Source organism: Mobula hypostoma, chromosome 6, assembly GCF_963921235.1.
Source record: "Mobula hypostoma chromosome 6, sMobHyp1.1, whole genome shotgun sequence".
Classification (NCBI taxonomy): domain Eukaryota; kingdom Metazoa; phylum Chordata; class Chondrichthyes; order Myliobatiformes; family Myliobatidae; genus Mobula; species Mobula hypostoma.
In genome coordinates this window covers 69,682,570-69,702,457 of record NC_086102.1, presented here as the reverse complement: position 1 = coordinate 69,702,457, position 19,888 = coordinate 69,682,570, and positions in this window count along the sequence as shown.

Genomic DNA, 19,888 nt, shown 5'->3' with positions numbered 1-19,888 from the left:
ATTCCCAGAGTACTCGGCCTGGGATGTGGTCTGGCCCGGCTGCCTTATTGGGATGGGCTCCCTGCAGGGCCTTTCTCACACCTGCTGCTGGTGCAGACAGTGGCTGCTCACCTGGAAGAAGGGGTAGCTTTAGTGCTGGTGTTGGGTTGCATGGCTCGAAGCCTGCATACAGGTTGTTTAGAGTATCAGGGAGAGAGGCATCACTGGTACAGTCAACACTGTTTTTCCTTGCCTGGTCGGTAATGCCCTAGATGTCCAGCCACATGAGCCAGGGATTGTTATCGGACAGGTGTCCCTGAATTTTTTTGTGTGTAGATGGTCTTTGCCCTCTTGGTGCCTAAGGTGAGGTTCCTCCTGGTTGTTCGCAGAGCTGTTCTGTCATCGGACTTGAAGGCAGCATCCCTGACTTTTAGTTCAGCCCGAGCTTTTGGTTGGGCCATGAGATGACTCTTCTTGAGGTGCCAACATCATCGACTCACTTACTGACGTTGCCGATGGGATATTCTTCGAGGTCTGTGTCTACTGTTTGTGGCGGCCTCCTTGAACATCTGACAGTTGGTCCATTGAAAACAGTCATGAAGCATAAAGGTTGCCTCATTAGGCCACACCGTGATGGTCCTCTTGGCTGGTTTCTCCAGTTTCAGCAGCGGTCAGTATGCTGGAATGTGGTCAGAGATGATGAGGATGTGAGATGGCTTTGAAAGTACCACGCCTGTTTGTACAAACGTGGCCCAGTCTGTTTGTTCCCCTAGTGGCCATGGTAACTTGGTGGAATTTGAGTAAAGTTCCCAGTCAGGGAGGTCTGTCTGTGCGGAACAGTCATCCCTTCAAGTTGAAACACTGGGTCAGCCATGTTGTTGTTTAACCACAGTTTGGTGAAAGCCAGAAGGCAGCAGTTTCCCATATTTTTCTGGACATTCATTCTCAGTCTCAGTGAGTCCAGGTTATTATCCAGCGTGTGGACATTGGTCGGGAAACGTGATGGGACCACCGGTCTGGTCAGGTTAGCTCTCAGCCTCACCAGTGCCCCAGCTCTCTTGTCATGTTTCTGCTTCCTCTCACACGACCTACATCTGGCCCTTCCTCAGCAGATCCACTTAGCCAGGTCGCTGTCACCGGGTCTGGTGTCTATCGAATCACCATTCTGCAGAGCACCACTATTAACTCGGCTGCCGCAATTAAATGTAACTTTATCAAAGAATTCAGCCGTGCTATATTCACAGAGCTTTGGACAACTAAAATCTCCAACTAGAAACTTTGAAACACTATCTAAGAATTTAACACTAGCAGCATTATTGGGAGCCAGCGTAACCACTGTGTCTCTGCATAACTTTGGCCAAACTCCCGAGCAGGACCTTGTCAGGGTCTTGCTAAAGTCCATACAGGCAACATCCACTGCCTTGCCTTCATCAACCTTATTGGTAACTTCCTTGAAAAACTCCCCAAGATCGGTTAGACATGACCTAGAATGTACAAAGCCATGTTGTCTATGCCTAATCAGTCCCTGTCTATCCAAAGACTTACATATCTGGTCCCTTAGAATACCTTCCAATAATTTACCCACAACTGATGTCAGGCTCACCAGCCTATAATTTCCTGGCTTATTCTTAGAAACCTTTTTAAACAACATTAGCTATCCTCTAATCATCCTGCATCTCACCTATAGCTGAGGACTTTTTAAATATCTCTGCCAGGGGTCCTGCAATTTATGCACTAGTCTCCCTCAGGGTCTGATGGAACACCTTTGCAGGCCCAGGGGATTTATCCACCCTAATTTGCCTCAGGACAGCAAGCACATCCTCCTCTGCAATCTGTATTGGGTCCATGAAGCTGATGCTGCTTTGCTTCACTTCTATAGACTCTGTGTCCATGTTCTGAGCAAATACAAATGCAAAAAATCTACTTAACATCATCTCCTCTCTCTTGGCTCCACTCTGATTTTTCAGAGGACCAATATTGTCCCTTGCTATCCTTTTGCTCTTCATATATCTGTAGAAGACCTTGGGGTTCTCCTTCACCTTGTCTAATGTAGCAACCTCATGCCTTCTTTTAGCCCTTCTGATTTCCTTCTTGTATTTTCTTGAATTTCCTAAATTCTCCAAGAACCTCAATTGCTCCTTCCTACCTATATCTCTTACGAACCTTCTTCTTTTTCTTCACCAGGGCCTCAATATATATTGAAAAAACAGTTTCTCTAAACCTGTTATCCTCACCTTTTACTTTGACAAGAACATACAAATTCTGTACTCTCAAAACTTTCACTTTTGAAGGCCTCCCACTTACCAAGAACATCTTTGCCAGAAAACAATCTGTCCCAATCCTCACTTGCCAGACCCTTTTTGATACCATCAAAATTGACCTTTCTCCCATTTAGAATCTCAGCCAGAGGACCAGACATATCCTTCCCCATAATTATCTTGAAACTAATCACATAATGATCACTAGATGCAAACTGTTCCTCTACACAAACTTCTCTCACCTATCCTGTCTCATTCCCTAATAGGAGATCTAGTATTACCCGCTCTCTATCTGGAACCTCTATGTAATGATTAAGGAAACTTTCCTGAACACATTTGACAATCTCTATCCCATCCAGTCCTTTTAGAGTATGGGAGTCCCAGTCAATATGCAGAAAGTTACAATCACCTATTATCACCCTTTTGTTTCTTGCAACAGTCTGTGATCTCTTTACAAATTTGCTCCTCTAAATCCATTGACTTTTGGGTGACTTTATTTCTTACATCCTTCACATACATGAGGAGTAAAAATCTTTACCTTTCGTCTTCATCTGAATGTGCAATGTGCAAATTAGCAGTTTGTAATAAATAGTATAACAAATAGAATAGTATTTGTAAAAATTCAGTAAGATACACAACAGAACAGCCAATATAGTTTAGAATTACAATTGTGCTAGCTTGAATTAATCAGTCTGACGACCTGGTAGAAGAAGCTGTCCCAGAGCCTAATAGTCCTGGCTTTAATGCTGCTGTACCGTTTTCCAGATGGTAGCCGCTGGAACAGTTTGTGGTTGGGGTGACTCGGGTCCCCAAAGATCCTTCAGGCCTTTTTTACGCACCTGTCACTGTAAATGTCCTGAATAGTGGGAAGTTCACATTCACAGATGCGTTGGGCTGTCCGCACCACTCTCTAAGCAGACTTCTGTGACTGAGGGAAGTACAGTTCCCATACCTGGCAGTGATACAGCCAGTCAGGATGCTCTCAATTATTCTCCTGCAGAAAGTCCTCAGGATTTGGGGACTCATGCCAAATTTCTTCAACCGTCTAAAGTGAAAGAGGTGCTGTTGCACTTCTTCTGACCCCACAGCCGGTATGTACAGACCAAGTGAGATCCTCGGTGATGTGTATGCCAAGAGCTGTTCACCCACTCAATGCCAGATCCATTGATGTCAACAGGGGTGAGCCTGTCTCCATTCCTCCTGAAGTCCACAACCAGCTACTTTGTTTTTGCGACATTGAGGGAGAGGCTGTTTTCTTGACACCACTATGTCAGGGTGATGACTTCTTCTCTGCAGGCTAACTCGTTATTATTTGAGATTAGGCTAATCAATGTATTATCATCTGCAAATTTAATTAGCAGATTGGAGCTGTGGGTGGCGACACAGTCATTGGTATACAGAAAGTAAAGAAGGGGGCTTAGGAAACAGCCCTGAGAGGCTCCTGTGTTGAGGGTCAGAGGGCAGAGGTGAGGGAGCCCACTCTTACCACCTGCCAGTGATCTGACAGGAAGTCCAGGATCCAGCTGCATGAGGCAGGGTGAAGGCCGAGGTCTCTGAGTTTCTTATCAAGCTTGGAGGGAATTATGGTGTTGAATGTTGAACTGTAGTCCAAGAACAGTATCTTCACATAGCATCCTTCTTCTCCAGATGAGAGAGGACAGTGTGTAGAGCAGTGGCTATTGCATCATCTGTTGATTGGTTGTGTCAGTAGGTGAATTGTAGGAGGTCCAGTGTGGGTGGTAGCATGCTGCAGATGTGGTCCTTGACCAGCCTTTCAAAGCATTTGCTTATTATTGAGGTGAGTGCAACAGAACGCCAGTCATTCAGACATGTTACTTTGGCCTTGGTACAGGGACGATGGTGGATGATTTGAAGCAGGATGGCACTCTATACTGGGAGAGTGAGAGATTAAAAATGTCTGCAAACACACCAGCTAGTTGTGCCGCGACTGTCCCTCGTTGGAAACACCTGTGAACTTCAGCCTCAGCGATGACCAAGGAGCAGGTCGCATCGGCAGCTCTCCATGGGGACTCACTGTTGGCAGCACCAAACGGAGCGCAAAAAAGATTTTGCTCATCTGGGAGAGAGGCAGCGATGTTTGCAGCACAACTGCATTTAGCTTTGAAGTCTGCCAACTTTGCCATCAGTTGCGTATGTTGCTAGTGGAGAATTGAGTCTGGATCTTGTCCCAGTATTGTCGTTTCACTGCCTTGATGACCTTGCGTAGATCATAACTGCATTTCTTGAGTTCCTAGTGGTTACCGGCTGCAAGAGGAGCTCTGTCTTGCGTGGTGAGTGCAGTGTGCATGGAACTGTTGACCCAGGGTTTCTGGTTTGGAAAGACCCTAACTGATTTTTGGGGGACAACTTCTGGATGAAGCTCGTGACCCCTTCCATGACCTGGGAGATATCCTCATCACGAAAAACATTCCAGTTGACATCATCAAAGCAGTCCTGTAGCATGGAGACCGATTGGTTGGACCAACCGTGGATGGTTTTAACTATGGCTGTCTCTTATTTCAGCTTTTGCCTGTACACGGGCAGAAGCAAGATGGAGGAGTAGTCAGACTTCCCAAGTAGTGGACGGAGCACTTTGTTGCAGAAGGGAGCGTAGCAGTGGTCGAGTATGCTATCTCCCTGTGTGCTCACCTGGATGTGTTGGCAAAACTTCGGAGACATTAGTCAGCGACGCTTGATTAAAGTCTCCGGCAACAATGAAAGCAACCCCGGGGGTACAGCCTCCAGGGCGCTGATGGTCTCGTACAGTTCCTTAAGAACCAGGTCAGTATCAACCTGTGGCGGGATATACAGCTAAAATAATAACAGCCGTGAACTCTCTAGACAGCCAGAAAGGTCGACACAGCAGTACAAGCTACTCCAGATCCGGGGAACAAAAGAATTTGAGGGCATGCATTAAAAATGCTGCAAAACCAGTTCATGAACTAGTCCTTCCATGCAGTATAAGGGCATGCCTGAAATGTGTGCAGGCTGGGTAACAAAGACATGACCAATTTTTACGCTGATGGAAGTCCAATAGGTTTCAATGGGTAACTTTAATGTCAGCAAAATGACATTATGACAATATACATCCTGAAATTCTTTTTCTTTGCAAACATCCACGAAAACAGAGTTGTGCCCCAAAGAATGAATAACAGTTAAATGTTAGAACCCCAAAGCCCCCCCAGCATAAACAGTAACAAGGCAACCACCCTTCCCTCCGCCAGCAAAAAAGCATCGGCGCCCTCCACCGAGCACTCAAGCACGCAGCAAAGCATTAATAAAGACATAGACTTGGAATAGCCAAAAGACTACTCGTTCACCCGGTAATTCAACATACCACAGGCTCTCTCTCTCTCTAATAAGGGAAAAAGAGGTGTCCTTGTTTCACAGCGAGAGGGGAGACATAACAAGCAACTCGCTGATTTATGATGTTAAAAGTCTGTTGTGTCACTTTTTCTGAGCTCTGTGCCAGAGAGTCGGCCCCAGAAAGGCTCAGGTCTCTGAACACACAACCCATGGCAACTAACCCACTGCTCCCAATGTTCCGTGTTCTCCCGCAATGCCTCAGTCAGGGGCACCGGCCTAGAATCAGCCTGTCTCCAGAGCCATGAAAATCCGGCACCCTGAAGGCGCGCTTGTCTTCCGGGCCGCGTCCTTGGGACACCAAAAAGCAGCCAGTCATGAGGCCCTGAGAGCAGGTCCATTCCTGCAAAGAACCAAATTCAGACTGTAACCCTTCGTCAGGACTAACTGAAAGAAGAGATAGAAAGAGATTTGAAAGTGGGAGGGGGAGGGGGAGATCCAAAATGATACGAGAAGACAGGAGGGGGAGGTATGGAACTAGGAGCTAGAAAGTTGATTGGCAAAAGGGATACGAGGTTGGAGAAGGGAGAGGATCATGGGACGAGAGGCTTAGGGAGAAAGAAAGGGGAGGGGAGCATCAGAGGATGGGCAAGGAGTTATAGTGAGAGGGACAGAGAGAGAAAAGAGAGAGAGAGAGAGAGAGAGAGAGAGAAATAAATGAATGAATAAATAAATAAATAAGGGATGGGCTACGGAGGGGAGGTGGGGCATTAACAGAAGTTAGAGAAGTCAATGTTCATGCCATCAGGTTGGAGGCTACCCAAACCGAATATAAGGTATTGTTCCTCCAACCTGAGTGTGGCTTCATCTTGACAGTAGAGGAGGCCGTGGATAGACATATCAGAATGGGAATGGGATGTGGAATTAAAATATGTGGCCACTGGGAGATCCTGCTTTCTCTGGCGGACAGAGCGTAGGTGTTCAGCGAAATGGTCTCCCTGCCAGCGTCAGGTCTCGCCAATATATAGAAGACCGCATCGGGATTACCGGACGCAGTATATCACCCCAGCAAACTCACAGGTAAAGTGTTGCCTTACGTGGAAGGACTGTCTGGGGCCCTGAATGGTGGTAAGGGAGGAAGTGTAAGGGCATGTGTAGCACTTGTTTCACTTACAAGGATAGGTGCCGGGAGGAAGATCGGTGGGAAGGGACGGGGGGACGAATGGACAAGGGAGTCGCGTAGGGAGCGATCCCTGTGGAAAGCAGAAAGGGGGGGAGGGAAAGATATGCTTAGTGGTGGGATCCCATTGGAGGTGGCGGAAGGTACGGAGAATAATATGTTGGACCCGGAGGTTGGTGGGGTGGTAGGTGAGGACAAGGGGAACCCTATTCCTAGTGGGGTGGCGGGAGGATGGGGTGAGAGCAGATGTGCATGAAATGGGAAAGAGATGCGTTTCAGAGCAGAGTTGATGGTGGAGGAAGGGAAGCCCCTTTCTTTAAAAAAGGAGGACATTTCCTTCGTCCTGGAATGAAAAGCCTCATCCTGAGAGCAGATGCAGTGGAGACGGAGAAATTGCGAGAAGGGAATGGCAGTTTTGGAAGAGACAGGGTGGGAAGAGGAATAGTCCAGGCAGCTGTGAGAGTCCATAGGCTTATAGTAGACATCACCAGATATAGAGAGAGAAAGATCAAAAAAGGGGAGGGAGGTGTTGGAAATGGACCAGGTAAACTTGAGGGCAGGGTGAAAGTTGGAGTCAAAGTTAATGAAGTCAATGAGCTCAGCATGCGTGCAGGAAGCAGCACCAATGCAGTCGTCAATGTAGCGAAGGAAAGGTGGGGGACGGATACCAGTATAGGCTTGGACCATGGATTGTTCCACAAAGCCAACAAAAAGGCAGGCCTAGCTGGGACCCATACGTCGACTGTACCTCTTTCTATAGATGCTGCCTGGCCTGCTGCATTCACCAGCATTTTTTATGTGTGTTGCTTGAATTTCCAGCATCTGCAGATTTCCTCATGTTTCAGACTGTAACTCCAGGTCAGGGTCTTCAAAAGGATAAAAGAGATATCAAAGATAAAAATTAAGCTGTTTCCAAAGATGCAAGTAAAGGAGTCGCTGTTTTGTACCATCTTGACCACCCCACCTCCAGTTAGCAGTAATTATTTAAAAAATCAAATTAGTGATTTTAAATGTAAGTTCTTGTTACAACTGCAGCAAAGTAAGTTAAACAATGGAACCAATTAACAAAGATTAGTCCCTCCTTTGTCTGGTTTTCACATTTCCACACCAATGGCCATAATTTTTCCTGACACCCATACAGTAATATATACAGTAAGTTGCTACTAATGCAATACAATAAGATGAAAACTGCAAGACATAAACCTCCAGCCAGCTGATTGGGCTAATGGCATACAATTATATTCTGTGATGTGCATCATCTTGGAATATCTTCAGTTAACCCTACATGATGGCTTCCACTTTTCTTCCTGACATGTGACAGAAAATTGCAACCAGAAAGTTATTGGGGTAGGTCCAGTCCATTTCATCCTACTACAGCATAACGATCTTTCAAAACCACCTGCTGTACATTCACCAGCACCACATCGACCACAATTTACTTCAAGACAACACGGTGCATTCCTGGCCTGAGGGAAAAGGCTGCCATCACCAAGCCAGTTCATGTCATACAACCTATAGTCTGTACACCTCTGCACCAATAATAAAGCATGCTGAGTAGGTTCTACGCAGATCACACACATCTTGTTGTGTGAAGAAGCAATTCAGCAGAGTTCACATTGATGTGACCACCACTAGGGTCATTAGGATGTGCTAAACTGTAAATCACAGGAAAGTTCGTTCTATATTACAAATCATTGATGATTTTCTGCAGAGTTCAGAGGTATAAAAACTGCAGATGGGCAGTGAGGGTGTTTTAGAAACATAGAAACATAGAAAATAGGTGCAGGAGTAGGCCATTCAGCCCTTCGAGACTGCACCGCCATTTATTATGATCATGGCTGATCCTCCAACTCAGAACCCCACCCCAGCCTTCCCTCCATAACCCCCGACCCCCGTAGCCACAAGGGCCATATCTAACCCCCTCTTGAATATAGCCAATGAACTGGCCTCAACTGTTTCCTGTGGCAGAGAATTCCACAGATTCACCACTCTCTGTGTGAAGAAGTTTTTCCTAATCTCGGTCCTAAAAGGCTTCCCCTCTATCCTCAAACTGTGGCCCCTCGTTCTGGACTTCCCCAACATTGGGAACAATCTTCCTGCATCTAGCCTGTCCAATCCCTTTAGGATCTTATACGTTTCAATCAGATCCCCCCTCAATCTTCTAAATTCCAACGAGTACAAGCCCAGTTCATCCAGTCTTTCTTCATATGAAAGTCCTGCCATCCCAGGAATCAATTTGGTGAACATTCTTTGTACTCCCTCTATGGCAACGATGTCTTTCCTCAGATTAGGGGACCAAAACTGCACACAATACTCCAGGTGTGGTCTCACCAAGGCCTTGTACAACTGCAGTAGTACCTCCCTGCTCCTGTACTCGAATCCTCTCGCTATAAATGCCAGCATACCGTTCGCCTTTTTCACCACCTGCTGTACCTGCATGCCCACTTTCAATGACTGGTGTATAATGACACCCAGGTCTCGTTGCACCTCCCCTTTTCCTAATCGACCACCATTCAGATAATAATCTGTTTTCCTATTTTTGCCACCAAAGTGGATAACTTCACATTTATCCACATTAAATTGCATCTGCCATGAATTTGCCCACTCACCCAACCTATCCAAGTCACCCTGCATCCTCTTAGCATCCTCCTCACAGCTAACACTGCCACCCAGCTTCGTGTCATCTGCAAACTTGGAGATGCTGCATTTAATTCCCTCATCCAAGTCATTAATATATATTGTAAACAACTGGGGTCCCAGCACTGAGCCTTGTGGTACCCCACTAGTCACCGCCTGCCATTCTGAAACGGTCCCGTTTATTCCCACTCTTTGCTTCCTGTCTGCTAACCAATTCTCCACCCACACCAATACCTTACCCCCAATACCGTGTGCTTTAAGTTTGCACACTAATCTCCTGTGTGGGACCTTGTCAAAAGCCTTTTGAAAATCCAGATATACCACATCCACTGGTTCTCCCCTATCCACTCTACTAGTTACATCCTCAACAAATTCTATGAGATTCGTCAGACATGATTTTCCTTTCACAAATCCATGCTGACTTTGTCCGATCATTTCACCGCTTTCCAAATGTGCTGTTATCACATCCTTGATAACTGACTCCAGCAGTTTCCCCACCACCGACGTTAGGCTAATCGGTCTATAATTCCCCGGTTTCTCTCTCCCTCCTTTTTTAAAAAGTGGAGTTACATTAGCCACCCTCCAATCCTCAGGAACTAGTCCAGATTCTAACGAGTTTTGAAAAATTATCACTAATGCATCCACTATTTCTTGGGCTACTTCCTTAAGCACTCTAGGATGCAGACCATCTGGCCCTGGGGATTTATCTGCCTTCAATCCCTTCAATTTACCTAACACCACTTCCCTACTAACATGTATTTCACTCAGTTCCTCCATCCCACTGGACCCTCTGTCCCCTACTATTTCTGGAAGATTATTTATGTCCTCCTTAGTGAAGACAGAACCAAAGTAATTATTCAATTGGTCTGCCATGTCCTTGCTCCCCATAATCAATTCACCTGTTTCTGTCTGCAGGGGACCTACATATGTCTTTACCAGTCTTTTCCTTTTTACATATCTATAAAAGCTTTTACAGTCCGTTTTTATGTTCCCTGCCAGTTTTCTCTCATAATCTTTTTTCCCCTTCCTAATTAAGCCCTTTGTCCTCCTCTGCTGAACTCTGAATTTCTCCCAGTTCTCAGGTGACCCACTTTCTCTGGCTAATTTGTATGCTTCTTCTTTGGAATTGATACTATCCCTAATTTCTCTTGTCAGCCACGGGTGCACTACCTTCCTTGATTTATTCTTTTGCCAAACTGGGATAAACAATTGTTGTAGTTCATCCATGCAACCTTTAAATGCTTGCCATTGCATATCCACCATCAATCCTTTAAGTGTCATTTGCCAGTCTATCTTAGCTAAGTCACGTCTCATACCTTCAAAGTTACCCCTCTTTAAGTTCAGAACCTTTGTTTCTGAATTAACTATGTCACTCTCATAATGTGATTCACATTATGAGTTTTGTTGACTCATAATGTGATTTGGCTGCAGGGAGTGTGGAGAAGAGGGTGAAAGTATTTCATCAGATCTTACCAGCTATCATGGTTTGGGGAAGCCCTTCTAGACTGTTTGGACATTTCCTTTCTATCACCATTACATGCTCTTACGTGTCAGTGCCACTGTTTCTCCCACTGTAGAGGAGAAAGTCTTTGTCACTTGATAATCAATTACATTATAAGTAATTTTGTCAACAGAACCAAAAAATTATTGTTCACTGCTTCAAAATTTCAGAGGTCATCCACTCTCTGAATGGAAAATTTCTAGGTTTTAGGGAATGCTGACATGAAATCTGATGAGAAGGCAGGCGTGTGTTGATAATTGAGCAGGTTATCCAGGTGGTGGAGTATCTGCTGCTACGTTAGTTGTGGCATGCAGTGCGCAGTACTTGTCTCTGCAGTGTGAACATACTAATTAGTCTTGACATTTGGCTATAAAGTTGCCTTTGATATTGCAGTCAAAATACTGAATTTTCAGCAAGGATATAGACATGACCTTCTGATTAAAGAAACTCTTTTATTGTAAGTACCACTTTCTTGCAGATAATTCGACTTCATAACCAAACTGTGCATCCTTCCTTCAACTGACTTCATTTAAGAAATGCTTCACTTACTAAAGCTAGCAGCTGGCTACCTCTTGATCACTGTTGCCATCTCCTCTGATTGTTTCTAGATGACATGCACACTAATTGAATCTTCACTTAAATGAACAACAAACAGACTCCTCATGGGAGTTAATAAGTTATCTTAGAATATAATAGAAATATTCTATTCTATATATCTATAAAATATGTTATAGGGGAAGATTGAACAGGTTAGGATTTTAGTCCCTGGAACATAGGAGAATGAGAGAGATTTCAAAGTTCAAAGTTCATTGCAAATTATTATCAAAGTACATGTACGTCACCATATATAGCCCTGAGATTTATTTTCTTGCAGACATACTCAATAATTATAATGGAATAATAACTATAATAGAATCAATGAAAGACCGCACCAACTTGAGTGTTCAACTGATGCACAAAGGATAATAAACTATGCAAATACACAAAGAAAGAAACAAGAAGAGGAGAAGATGGCGGCGTGACGCAGCGTGCAGTGGCCACTCTGGTGAATGATATCTGTTATCTGTCAAGTAGGGTGCCATGCACAATTCTGATTTGATGGAGACAGATGTGAGAGCACGGAGGAACATCTGGAGAAACTTCTGAAATGCCTGCTTCGCTGCTGCTGCTACTGTGTGATCCAGAATCTCCAGAGGAGAAGGCCCCAAGTCCTTGGCTTTGCTTGTTGCTCGGCGACTGGGGTGAAGTCGAAGCGCTCGGCAGAGGATGGTGCTCGGGAGGCTGTATTGGAGGGGCTGGTTGGAGGCTCGAAGTTTTCGGACGGATTCAGAGTCGGCTGTGGTTGGCTGCTTCCAAAACATCGGCAGTTGTCGGCGCCTGGAGGTTTATGGCAGGGAAAGTTTCTCCCTTTTGCTGCCTGCTATTGGGACTATCGGAGTCGATTGGAACTTTGAGACTTTTTTTTACCGTGCCCATGGTCGGTCTGCTCTTTATCAAATTATGGTATTGCTTTGCACTGCTGTAACTATATGTTATATTTATGTGGTTTTGTCAGTGTTAGTCTTTGGTTTGTCCTGTTTTTTTGTGATATCACTCTGGAGGAACATTGTATCATTTCTTAATGCATGCATTTCTAAATGACAATAAACGAGGACTGAGTGTCCTCATAATCTAATCTAATAATAATTAACTAATTAATATATCAATAAATAATTAAGCAATATATGAGATCGAGAGCATGAGATTAAGAGAATTTGAAAGTGAGGTCCATAGGTTGTGGAAACATTTCAGTGATGGGGCAAGTGAAATTGAGTGAAGTTGTCCACTTTAATTCAAGAGCCCAACTGTTGAGGGTAATCATTGTTCCTGAACCTGCTGGTCCTGAAGCTCCTGTACCTTCTTCCTGATGGCAACAGTGGGAAGCTAGCATGGCCTGGATGGTGGAGGTCCTTGATGATGGATGCTGCTTTCCTGGGACAACGCTTCGTGTAGATGTGCTCAATGGTGGGGAGGAATTTGCCATGATTGACAGGGCCTTATCCACTACTTTTGTAGGATTTTCCATTCAAGGGCATTGGTGTTTTTGTACCAGGCTGTGATACAACCAGTCATTATACTCTCCACTACACATCTATAGAAGTTTGTCAAGGTTTTAATTATTGTGCCAAATTTCTACAAACTCCGAAGGAAATAGAGACACTGCCATGCTTTCTTCATAGTTGCCCAGAACAGATCATCTGAAATAATAACACTGAGGAATTTAAAGTTGCTGACCCTTTCCACCTCTGATCCTCAGATGAGGACTGGCTCATGTTCCTTGCTTTCCTCCTCCCAAAGTCAATAATCAACTCTTGGTCTTGCTGACATTAAGTAAGAGGTCGTCGTTATGGCACCACTCAATCAGATTTTCAGTCTCCCTTCTATATGCTGATTTATCACCACCTTTGATTCGGCCTATGGCAGTGGTGTTGTCAGCAAACTTGAATATGGCACTGGGAGCTGTGCTTAGCCACACAGTCATAATTGTAAAGTGAGTAGAGCAGGGGCTAAGCACACAGCTTTGTGGTGCTCCTGTGCTGATGGAGATTGTAGAGGAAATGTTGTTGCCAATCTAAATGACTGGGTTCTGCAAGTGAGGAAATTGAGGATCCAATTGCACAAAGTCATAATGAGGCCAAGATCTCAAAGCTTATTGATCAGTTTTGAGAGGTTGATGGAATTGATTGCCGAGCTGTAGTTGATAAAGAGTATCCTGACGTATGCATCTTTGCTGTCCAGATGTTCCAGGTTGAGTAAAGATTCAATGGGATGGTATCTGCTGTGAACCTGAGCTCCAACAGGCAAACGAGAGCAGATCCAAGTCACTTCTCTGGCAAGAGTTAATATAATTCATCACTGAGGATGTAAGTGCTACTGGATGATAGTCACTGAGGCAGGCTACCACGTTGTTCTAAGGCACTGCTATAATTGAAGCCTGCTTGAAGAGAGGTGGGTACTTCAGACTGCCAAAGTGAGAGATTATAGATCTCAGTATTTTCCATGGGTTCATCCTTCTGAAGGCTGCTAGCACATTGACCTTGGAGAATGGAAGCACAGGATCACTGGGGGTTGTGGGAGATCATAATGTCCCTCCATGTTTCAGTGGTCAAAGAGAGCATAGAAGGCATTGTGCTCATCTGAAATCGAAGCCCTTTTGTCTTCTATATCACTTGATTTAACTTTATAACAGGTGATAATATTCAAGCCCTGCCACAACTGTCGAGCATTTTTTGTTGATTTAAGTTCAGTCCGGAATGGCCACTTTGCCCGTGAGATGGTTTTCCAGAGAACATACCTGGGCCTCGTGTAACTTTCTTGTCACCAGACTTGAATACCTGTGACCTGACCCTAAGCAAATTGTGAATCTCTTGGTTCTTCCAGGGCTTCTGGTTGGGGAAGGCTCTGAATGATTTTGTGGGGACACATTTGTCCACAACTGTTTTAATAAAGTCTGTAACAACCATGGTATGTTCATTCAGGTCCACAAATGAGTCCTTGAACACAGCCCAGTCCACTGATACAAAGCAATCCCGTAGCCACTTCTCAGCCTCCCACGACCACGCCTTTAGTTGTCCTAATCTCTGGAGCTTTGCTCTTTAGCCTCTGCCTGTATACAGATAGGGTAATGACACTCAAGTGACCAGATTTACTGAAATGAGATCTGGGCATGGAACGGTAGTCATTCCTGAGGTATAACAGTGACCTAGTGTGCTGGGACCTCTGTTGCAACAGGTTATACGCTGATGGTAATTGGGTAGTGTTTTCTTCAATCAAGCCTAGTCGAAGTCCCCAACTAAGATTTGAAATGCACTGGGATGGACTGTTTTTTGTTTGGAGACACCATCATGTAGTACCTCAAGTGCCTGATTATAGTCAGCCGCTGGTGGTATGTAAACTGCAGTCAGGATGACGGAGGAGAACTCCCTGGGTAAATAGAACAGATGGCATTTAACCATTAGATGTTCAAGGTATAGAAAATTATGGGGAGTATAGATAGGGTAAATACAAGTACAAATTTTCCACTGAGATTGGGTAAGACCAGAACTCGAGGTCAGAGGTTAAAGGGAAGGGTGAAATGTTTAAAGGGAAATAGAAACATAGAAACATAGAAAATAGGTGCAGGAGTAGGCCATTCGGCCCCGAGCCTGCACCACCATTCAGTATGATCATGGCTGAACATCCAACTCAGAACCTTGTACCTGCCTTCTCTCCATACCCCCTGATCCCTTTAGCCACAAGGACCATATCTAACTCCCTCTTAAATATAGCCAATGAGCTGGCCTCAACTGTTTCCTGTGAGGAGAATTCCACAGATTCACCACTCTCTGTGTGAAGAAGTTTTTCCTCGTCTCAGTCCTAAAAGGCTTCCCCTTTATCCTCAAACTGTGACCCCTCGTTCTGGACTTCCCCCAACATCGGGAACAATCTTCCTACATCTAGCCTGTCCAATCCCTTTAGAATTTTATATGTTTCAATAAGATCCCCCCTCAATCTTCTAAATTCCAGAGAGTATAAGCCTAGTCGATCCAAACTTTCATCATATGAAAGTCCTGCCATCCCAGGAGTCAATCTGGTGAACCTTCTTTGTACTCTCTCTATGGCCAGAATGTCTTTCCTCAGATTAGGGGACCAAAACTGCACACACTTCTCCAGGTGTGGTCTCACCAAGGCCTTGTACAACTGCAGTAGTACCTCCCTGCATCTGCCATGAATTTGCCCACTCACCTAACCTATCCAAGTCACCCTGCATCCTCTCAGCATCCTCCTCACAGCTAAAACTGCCGCCCAGCTTCGTGTCATCCGCAAACTTGGAGATGCTGCATTTAATTCCCTCGTCTAAGTCATTAATATATATTGTAAACTGTGGTTCCAGCACTGAGCCTTGCGGTACCCCACTAGTCACTGCCTGCCATTCTGAAAAGGTCCCGTTTATTCCCACTCTTTGCTTCCTGTCTTCCAACCAATTCTCTATCCACATCAATACCATACCCCCAATACCGTGTGCTTTAAGTTTGCACACTAATCTCCTGTGTGGGACCTTGTCAAAAGCCTTTTGAAAATCCAAATATACCACATCCACTGGTTCTTCCCTATCCACTCTACTAATTACATCCTCAAAAAATTCTATGAAATTCATCAGACATGATTTTCCTTTCACAAATCCATGCTGACTTTGTCTGATGATTTCACCGCCTTCCAAATGTGCTGTTATCACATCTTTGATAACTGACTCTAGCATTTTCCCCACCACTGATGTCAAGCTTACCAGTCTATAATTCCCCGGTTTCTCTCTCCCTCCTTTTTTAAAAACCGGGGTTACATTAGCCACCCTCCAATCCTCAAGAACTAATCCAGAATCTAAAGAGTTTTGAAAAATTATCACTAATGCATCCACTATTTCTTGGGCTACTTCCTTAAGCACTCTGGGATGCAGACCATCTGGCTCTGGGGATTTATCTGCCTTTAATCCCTTCAATTTACCTAAGACCACTTCCCTACTAACATGTATTTCCCTCAGTTCCTCCATCTCACTAGACCCTCGGTCCCCTACTATTTCCGAAAGATTATTTATGTCCTCCTTAGTGAAGACAGAACCAAAGTAGTTATTCAATTGGTCTACCATGTCCTTGTTCCCCATGATCAATTCACCTGTTTCTGACTGTAAGGGACCTACATTTGTCTTAACCAATCTTTTTCTTTTCACGTATCTATAAAAGCTTTTACAGTCAGTTTTTATGTTCCCTGCCAGCTTCCTCTCATAATCTATTTTCCCTTTCCTAATTAATCCCTTTGTCCTCTTCTGCTGGAGTCTAAATTTCTCCCAGTCCTCAGGTGTGCTGCTTTTTCTGGCTAATATGTATGTTTCTTCTTTGCAGTTGATACTATCCCTAATTTCCCTTGTCAGCCACGGGTACACTACCTTCCCTGGTTTATTCTTTTGCCAAATTGGGATGAACAATTGTTGTAGTTCATCCATGCAATCTTTAAATGCTTGCCATTGCATATCCACTGTCAACTCTTTAAGTATCATTTGCCAGTCTATCTTAGCTAATTCACGTCTCATACCTTCAAAGTTACCTTTCTTTAAGTTCAGAACCCTTCTTTCTGAATTAACTATATCACTCTGCATCTTAATGAAGAACTCCACCATATTATGGTCACTACAAACAACAGGAATTCTGCAGATGCTGGAAATTCAAGCAACACACATCAAAGTTGCTGGTGAACGCAGCAGGCCAGGCAGCATCTCTAGGAAGAGGTACAGTCGACCTTTCAGGCCGAGAACCTTCGTCAGGACTAACTGAAGGAAGAGTTAGTAAGAGATTTGAAAGTGGGAGGGGGAGTGGAGGTCCAAAATGATATGAGAAGACAGGAGGGGGAGGGATGGGGCCAAGAGCTGGACAGGTGATTGGCAAAGGGGATATGAAAGGATCATGGGACAGGAGGCCTGGGGAGAAAGACAAGTTGGGGAGGGGGGGAAACCAGAGGATGGGCAAGGGGTATAATCAGAGGGACAGAGGGAGAAAAAGGAGAGTGAGAGAAAGAATGTGTGTATAAAAATAAATAAAGGATGGGGTACGAGGGGGAGGTGGGGCATTAGCGGAAGTTAGAGAAATCAATGTTCATGCCATCAGGTTGGAGGCTTTCATCCTCCCCATCCCTCCCCACTGATCTCCCTCCTGGCACTTATCCTTGTAAGCGGAACAAGTGCTACACATGCCCTTACACTTCCTTCCTTACCACCATTCAGGGCCCCAGACAGTCCTTCCAGGTGAGGCGACACTTCACCTGTGAGTTGGCTGGGGTGATATACTGCGTCCGGTGCTCCCGATGTGGCCTTCTATATATTGGCGAGACCCAACGCAGACTGGGAGACCACTTTGCTGAACACCTACGCTCTGTCCGCCAGAGAAAGCAGGATCTCCCAGTGGCCACACATTTTAATTCCACATCCCATTTCCATTCTGACGTACCTCCTCTACTCTAAAGATGAAGCCACACTCAGGTTGGAGGAACAACACCTTATATTCCGTCTGGGTAGACTCCAACCTGATGGCATGAACATTGACTTCTCTAACTTCCGTTAATGCCCCACCTCCCCCTCATACCCCATCCGTTATTTATTTTTATACACACATTCTTTCTCTCACTCTCCTTTTTCTCCCTCTGTCCCTCTGACTATACCCCTTGTCCATCCTCTGGGTTCTCCCCTCCATCTTTCTCCCCGGACCTCCTGTCCCATGATCCTCTCATATCCCCTTTGCCAATCATCTGTCCAGCTCTTGGCTCCATCCCTCCCCCTCCTGTCTTCTCCGATTATTTTGGATCTCCCCCTCCCCCTCCCACTTTCAAATCTCTTACTAACTCTTCCTTCAGTTAGTCCTGACGAAGGGTCTCGGCCTGAAATGTCGACTGTACCTCTTCCTAGAGATGCTGCCTGGCCTGCTGCGTTCACCAGCAACTTTGATGTGTGTTGCTTGATATTATGGTCACTCTTACCCTAGGGACCTCGCACAACAAGATTGCTAACTAACCCTTCCTCATTCCTCAATACCCAGTCTAGAATGGCCTGCTCTCTGGTTGGTTCCTCGACATATTGGTTCAGAAATCCAACCCGCATACATTCCAAGAAATCCTCTTCCTCAGCACCCTTACCAATTTGGTTCACCCAATCTATATGCAGATTGTAGTCACCCATTATATCTGCTGTTCCTTTATTGCACGCATTTCTAATTTCCTGTTTAATGCTATCCCCAACCTCACTACTACTGTTAGGTGGCCTGTACACAACTCCCACTGCCTCTTAGTGTTATGCAGCTCTGCCCATATCGATTCTACATCCTCTGGGCTAATGTCCTTCCTTTCTATTGCATTAATCTCCTCTCTAACCAGCAATGCCACCCCACCTCCTTTTTTTCATGTCTATCCCTCCTGAATATTGAATATCCCTGAATGTTGGGCTCCCATCCTTGGTCACCCTGGAGCCATGTCTCTGTGATCCCAACTATATCATATTCATTAATAACTATCTGCACATTCAATTCATCCACCTTGTTACGAATGCTCCTTGCATTGACACACAAAGCCTTCAGGCTTGCTTTTACAACACTCTTAGCCCTTATACAATTATGTTGAAAAGTGGCCCTTTTTGATTTTTGCTCTGGATTTGCCAGCCTGCCACTTTTACTTTTCACCTTACTACTTTTTGCTTCTACCCTCATTTTACACCCCTCTATCTCTCTGCACTTGTTCCCATCCCTCTGCCACATTAGTTTAAATCCTCCTGAACAACAGTAGCAAACGCTCCCCCTAGGACATTGGGAATGGGGGGGGGGGAATCTTCTTCCCTCAGAGGTTGGCGAGAGTATGGAACAAGCTGCCAATGGAAGTGGAAGATGTGGGTTCAATTTCAACATTTGAAAAAGGTTTGGATAGGTACATGGATGCGAGGGGTATGGAGGGGTATGGCCCGGGTGAAGGTCGATGGAACAAGGTAGAATAATAATTTAGCACAAACTAGATTGGCAAAAGGCTCTTGTTTCTGTGTTGTAGTGCTCTATGTATCTGACTGCAACCAATCTGAGTGGTTTTTGAGATGTAACAATCAACAGCTTTAATTACTACTCAACTGGAAATGGCAGCACATTCCACCTTCCACTGCCACCTCATCAATTTCCTAAATCTCCTAAAGGGTTTCCACGCTTTTGGGACCATAACTCTTCCACCAGATTTATATGAGTTAATTGATCCCTCATGACATGGCACATTGATAAAGACGGTGAAGATGATGACCCCTTGTTCTTCAGTAGAATTAATCTAAGGTAAAACATTTAACACTATAAAACTTGCTTTCTACCTTAGGTCACATTTTAGCCCTGCAAATGGTTCCCAGTGAATTCCTGTGGCCTTCCAATGGGGATCTGACTATATCCCAGCTGGCCCAGAAGCACCCCTCACCATGTTACTGAATAGAAAATGGAATATGATGGA